The sequence below is a fragment of the Cibotium barometz genome, chromosome 6 (genome assembly GCF_041138505.1).
Source record: "Cibotium barometz isolate CiBa-2024 chromosome 6, ASM4113850v1, whole genome shotgun sequence".
NCBI classification, from domain to species: Eukaryota; Viridiplantae; Streptophyta; class Polypodiopsida; order Cyatheales; family Cibotiaceae; genus Cibotium; species Cibotium barometz.
Window position 1 is genome coordinate 42209040 of NC_141051.1, and position 7035 is coordinate 42216074.

The window sequence follows — 7035 nt, forward strand, 5'->3', positions numbered from 1 at the left end:
TTGCTCGGTGGGCGGGTAGGCTTCTTGCCCTTTTTGGCTACTGCATTTAACCAACATTAGAACTTTAAATTCTCAAAAAATAGGCTTCATACTTCATACAAATTAAATATTGTACACAAGGAGACGTACTCTGAAACTGCTCTGCCTCCTTTGGAGGAAACTGCCCCTTTGGGTAGTCTAACCACACCATGGGCAAAGTATTCATGTGTCCTTGCCTCGAAGCTCATCGATCCAATCTTCGGGGTACAATCCTGTCTCCTCTATCTCAGACAGCACCCATGTGTCTGAAGGGTGCTCGGGAATGTATACTCGATCACGTACGCTACTTCTCCACCACCTAATACACAAACATTAAAGAAGTCTAAGAAACCAATACAAGAGGCGTGACAACTTTTGCACCATGCAAGGCGAAAAAAAAGAGTTGTGGTACTTTATACATGTAAAAGAGGCGTCATGCTATGCACGGCCGATGTGGTTGCTGGTCAGGATCCAAGGTGGCACGCATTTGTTCTTTCCACCTAACGAATGCCTTCTCAAAATGAGACTTCATGTAAGACTTCAAGGCATCCATGATACCTACTCCAGAGTTTACTGTGCTCTCTCGTGCTGCATGCCAGCTATTGCAGAGCCCGCGCCTCTAGCTTCGCATACAATTTTAGCGTGTACTCGGTCAATTGGAACCAGTACACATGACAATGGATCCACATGAAGAATGCTCTATCGGATGGCAGAATCTGCGCATCCCTCATAGTGAACTCGCCACTAGCCAATATGTCAAGCACCCTACATTTCCTGCGTTGTAAATAAGCATTAGGTTTCTACTTACTTTTAAAAAAAATGTAATGCGTTAAGAGAGTTGGAGATCTTACTCTTCATTTGAAACATGTGCTCTAGTAATCTCTGCTAGCTTTGGAGTAGTGAATTTGCTAGCCTTTTCACCCTAGCCTTGGTACGAGATCACTTTTAAAAACAACTCTTTCCCACAGTTGGGGTTGGCAATTTGTGCCACCTCATGTCCCCTCTTAGTGAAAAGTGCCTCCATCTCCTTTAGGGCATCCCTATAGCTCTTGTTGAAAATTTCTATATTCATCATGTATTCTCTGCTCCCTTGCTCAAGCAAGCCACTGATCTTGGCTTGGAACATGGCATCAAAGTCCGACTGCAATGTGTTTATATTTTTTTAAGAAACATACTTCAAAATCAAAACATTAAGAAACATACTTCGAAATCAAAACATATTGCAATGCGCACACACCTTAAAAACTAATTGTGACAAGAGTGCAATGGGAAGCTTCAACCACTTGGATCTGTTGGGTCCCTGATTGTATAAGCACTTTTTGGGCCCATGCACGATCAACGTCACTAAACTTTGACAACAATGATTGTGGATTGGCAAGACCCACATGCTGCATCATAAACATATCATGTGCCGTTGCGTTCATGGTACATGAACGGTAGTGACCTTGAAAAATTTGCATGCATTTTAAAGAAGGCAAAGGATGACATACACAATGTTTGTTCATTTCATACACAAAAAAATATAATACAATGCACTTACTTGTTGATCATGTGTAGTACCAACAAGAACTCCACCTCCTCTTCCTCAAGGAACCGAACCACTTTGCAATTCACCTTGGGAATCCTCTCTTTTTTGACTCGATTAGTATTCACCCATTCTCGCTAAGCTTTGAGTCGATGGTTGCAATCCCAAACAACAAACATCTTCCCAACCATGTGTTGCCATCCTTCAATCTCCTCTAATATCATGTCAAATTCACCTAACAATGATAGGTCATGGCCGGCTGCACGTAGACGGTCGAATGGAACGGGTGCTTTGCCTGGGAATCCCTCTAAGACAATGAATGCCGCCATTGTCGATTGGTATTTGCTCTCCTCGATGCTTTGAGTTGATGGTTGCCATCCCATTCTTGCCAAGCTTTGAGTCAATGGTTGCCATCCCAAACAACAAACATCTTCCTAACCGTGTGTTGCCATCCTTCGATCTCCTCTAATATCGTGTCAAATTCCCTTAAGAATGATAGGTCGTGGTCGCGACTGCACTTAAACGGTCAAATCGGAACGGTAGACCAAGCAAGAGATGCCTCTTGTTAATGGTCAACCATGGTAGGATGTTGTAATTTACTGATAGCACTAGTGGCCATGTACTCTATGATGTGGAACACAAACCAAATAGATTAACGCTATCCACCATTTCTAGACCAAGATGTATGTATTGAGGCTCCTTCTTAAATTGAGGCCATATCTTCTCAATGTGTCTCCATGAGAAAGAGGAGAGAGATGAGGGAGAGAGAGATAGAGGAGTGATATATTTATATTTTTAGATTTTTTTTAAAATTATAATTAAATTAAAATGGTAAAATTAAAAACAACCAACTTTTTTAAGGGTGTTAATCAGCATTCAATACTTGTGTAGTCCCTACCTGTTGTGCCATTCTTATTCTTGTGTACTTCATTTTTGCTCTTGTTTACAATGAGTTGTACAATCACATTCCCATCTTCTAAGAAAAATCTAAGTTTCAACAATGGACGAGTTGAGTGCAAATTTTTACATGAACAAGTAGCTCCCTAGTCACTTTATGGATTGCAAGCCATAGTAAATATTGGGTCCTAAGAGTTTCATATCCCTCTCGAGGTAACCTCTAATCATGAGGGGGAGGAGTTCTACATACTTGAGGACTCTCTTTTAGTCAGTAATAGTTGATTCTTCATTGAACTCAAACCCACAACCAATAGACATTCTAGATAGTCCGCCCCCAGAGGTCTTCCAACTGAGAAGAACGTGATAGATTTATGCAGCCCCTTTCAAGATAACAACAACGAAACTGATGCATCAGGCTCATCTAGTGTTGTAGGAGGAGATGGTAAGAGCATTTTAGAATACCTTTTTAGCATGAAGAAGGGAAGCACATTAATAAAGATTTTGTTGAATGTCAAAGAGGTTATCAAGGCTGTGGAGATTCCTAGACAATATAATGGTGATATTGCATTTGAGTTCCCACCGACCATGGGAACACGCTCAGGAATGGACTCCATGAAGCATAAGTATAATCCCCACTGGTGGTCAAAGCTGCAAACCTCTAGCATTGCCTTCCCTGAGTATGTCAGAGAAGCCATTGCCTAGGTAGTTTGAAGTGTGTTAATGAACTTTGCCCACGTTTAACGAACCACAGGGTGTCAAATACATCACATTTTACTAGAAGCATGCTAAAGACACCAACCATTGGAGAGGAATGCAGCAATGTGTCTGGAAATCTCCTTTGCCACCATTACTGCTCAGTTCCGACAATGTGCATTGCTACATGCAATTGCTACATCTATTATGTGATGCCCTCCGACAAGATGATGAGTAGATTAATTATACACATCGGCTTCCATCAACATAATGTATGTGCATGCACATCAAAGGCACTAACTGATAAGACAAGGCAAATGGTGTTGAGAAGGTGCTAGGCGTGGATCGCCAATGATGGGGCAAGGAAGGTACAAATGTGTGTGGCAAAAGAAATCGTAAAGGTAGCACTAGTGTAAGAAAGTGGTTCCTCACATTTAATTAGGAAACAAAAGTTCATCAATATTGGAGAGGAGATGGGACCACTAATGGAAGACAAGGCTAATCTGGTTAGGCAATTACGTTTGTGTAAAAGAGTTATTAAAATATAGATAAGTAAATTATGATATTTGAACAATTTGATTTTTAGGTTTCGGAGGTCATTGCAGCCTGGCAAGAGTCTTCAAAGGAGAGCTTTGGCTTAGATGCACTTCTGACGCTCAAGAGAGAGTGCACTTATGACTTCTTCCATGGAAGTAAGTTCCCACCGAGTTAAGGGTCCTCAGGTGAGAAGTGCTATGTTTTCAAGATTTCCACCATTAGAACTGCTTCAGGGTTGGATTTAGTGAATTGAATGCGATGGATTGGCTCTGGCGACATGCGTGATACAGTTCGACCACACCCGACGAACATCAAATTGGGTGACCATGGATTGTCATGTATATGATCTAAGGTAGAAAATTACCAATGTAGAGTATTTAGGTAGTTAGAGCTAGCTAATTGTACAATCTCTTAAATGACTAGAGTTCTCATGCAACATGTAGGATCTTCTCTGATTACGACATGTGAAATGAAAGAGGAGGATATGGAGGCCCAATGTCTATTCTAGGAATTCATTAATAAAGTGATGGCTAACCATGGTTGTGAGAGGGCAAATTTCTATGGTTTCATGGCAGACAATTAACTGGAATGCAGTTCGTCAATGGTGGGAAAAATAACGTCTTGATAGATAGGGAGAGGTCTTGCCTATTTCATTGGGAGCAGAGCATGGTTTCCCACACAACAAAGTATGTATGTGTTACATCTCAAGGAGAGCACAAAGCAATGTGCGAGAAGTGGCGCATGGCTCCTATCAGTGAAGCTGCATCAGTGGAGGCTTGATTGATACTTCAATGGTAGCATAGTGGTTATGTGATGGATAGGAATTTGTCAGCAATGGACCCTTGGTTGAGTTGGTGGGAGGTGCGCATAGCACATTGGGATTGAGTCATGAGGTGACAATGATAGAGAGAAGTGATGATGGTCCAAATACCCCAAGAACAAACCTAGCAGCAGAAAGCAAGCATAAAAGTTGGCTGGTAGGGGAAGGATATAGACGCAAGATTTCTCTTTACACGATGCATGTACTACCAATATGGCAAATGCAATTTTGCAAAGCACAAAGGCAGTCTCATACTCTCAAGGCAAGGACATAGGGAGAGGCCCAAGCTTGGAGAAACCAAAAGAACGATGATCTACAAGCCTAGCCCAAGTGGTCCAAATAGTCAATCAGGCAACTAAAGGAACACCCATGTATAGGGCACCTACCCCTCTCACCCGCCGCCGGCGGTGACAAAGAAAGTGCATGTTACAAGAGACCGTTAACCGTGGTAATTGATATTGATGATGAGGCCATGCAGCATTGACCAGAGTACAACACACATGTAAGACACCGCAAGTATGCTGGGAGGCCATGGAAGATCAATTTCAAGGAACATGATATAAGCAGTACTCGAGAAAGAATAACAAAAGTCACAGAGGGAAATGTCAGTGAGCGCAAGTGAATGAAGCAATGTGGGCAATCCAAAGGACATGCATTGGTAGCAAGGTCACATGCAACAGAATGCCTCATGGGGATAAGAGGTGTGGGCAGCAACACATAGTCGGATCTGCTAAGGCTGTGCGTGCACCTTCCTTTAAAGGCTATTGCAAGCACCCTAATGGTCTCATTAGACAATTGATGTGGTTCTGCCCTGACCACGTGCTTCATTGCTATATTGTGGACAACAACATAGACCCAATGCCCAATCCACCACCCATGATATGGCCAGTTGCTATAGGAACGAACCTCACAGACGAGGAGGTATATTCATTGTGGTGGGAAGGTGGATACTATGTGGAGAGCAAGAATTTAGAAGGTGTTATGCCCACCCCATCACGTAGCAGTGGGGCTTTAAGGTTCTTTACAAATGCAACTTCAAAAGATCAGCCATATGGGTCCACTACTAACATAGAGGCTAGTGGCTTAGGCATGCAAAATAGCATAAGAGTTAAGTACCGCATGTTGATATCAGAGGAAGCGACCAAAAAAATAAAGGCCGCTTTGAAAATGAAAGCTATGGTGGTAGAAGAAGTGTAGAGAGTGGAGCACAAGTATGAAGTTTTTCAAGATCGAATCGCACGGGGATGTGAAAGACAAACCGTGTTGTACATGTCCAGATTTTGCAGATAGAGAAGCAAAGAAGAAGCCGTATCTTGCATGCAAGCACTTGTACTTCATTTATTTATGTGTGCTAGGCTTAAGCCAGAGCGAGAATATGTTCATCCACCAACCCATCCTATCCGACTTTGATCTTTACAATGCCCTGTCTCGTAGGAGAACATACCCTAATTTAGACAATTGAATGCAAGGATAATCACTTGATCTTTGGTATTTTGGGACCTATGTAACCTTTATGGAAGTAACCTCATTGTGGAGGGTTCTATTGTGCAATGTCTATCTCCTTCAAATACATACTCGCTCTTTCCCAAACAAGTTCAAAAGATGCATTTTTCATTGTGGTGTCGAAATTCGAGGAAAGATACCTTTATTATTAACATTAAAAAGGACCAATATAGTTTTTTATTTTGTATGTTGAAAAAGAAGAGTGTACCTCTCCCACTGCTATAAATATAGAGGTAAGCTCCAAAGCACTTTGTTACACACCATTTCCACCACCAAGCTTTGTTAGGAGAGTCCAACACCCTAAACCCTCCTTCATTTTGTTTGTGATGGCCTCATCAAATGTTAGAATTGAAGTTGTTGTTGCGTGTATCCAGACAGAGGCCACCAATGTAAAGGTCAAGCAGAAGACCATAGATGGTGCACAAGCATGGAAAGGTCTCACACTTTTCACTTCCTGGAAATGATGATGCTATTTCTCAAGTTAAGGACAAAGTGGTGGGCTTAATTGTAATTTAGAGAGTCCATGGTTTTATAGATGAATCGTCTGAGCGTGTCTTGCTAAAGGAAGTGCGGAAGGGTACGAACACCGTTCGCTTATACTGTTGATGGCGGGCACGTGCACACACTCTTGATAATAGGAGGATAGCTTCCACATAGGTTAGCACTAAGATAGAGTGGGATTCCATCGTTAGGGGGGATTACCATTCAAGAAAAGGGGTTACAAGCTTGAGGAGTGGTGGGGAGTTACACATGAGAGTGGGGGACACCCGCATGCTTGAGGAGTTACACATGGAGTGGGCTAGTGGTGGGGTAGCCCAAGAGTCACCATTCAACACTATATATATACCCATTGTATCTTGAGTTGGGTGCATGAGAGTTCTTGAGATGAGATGAAATGAGATAATGCAATAATGAAGCTTTTGCCCCATTTTTTGTGTTTTGAGAATGATTATGCCATAATTATGTTATTAAGTATGCTTTTAATCTCATCTTGCTCATGTATAGTGTGGATTAGTGTGGTTGCTTAGGTGTTCACCACGTT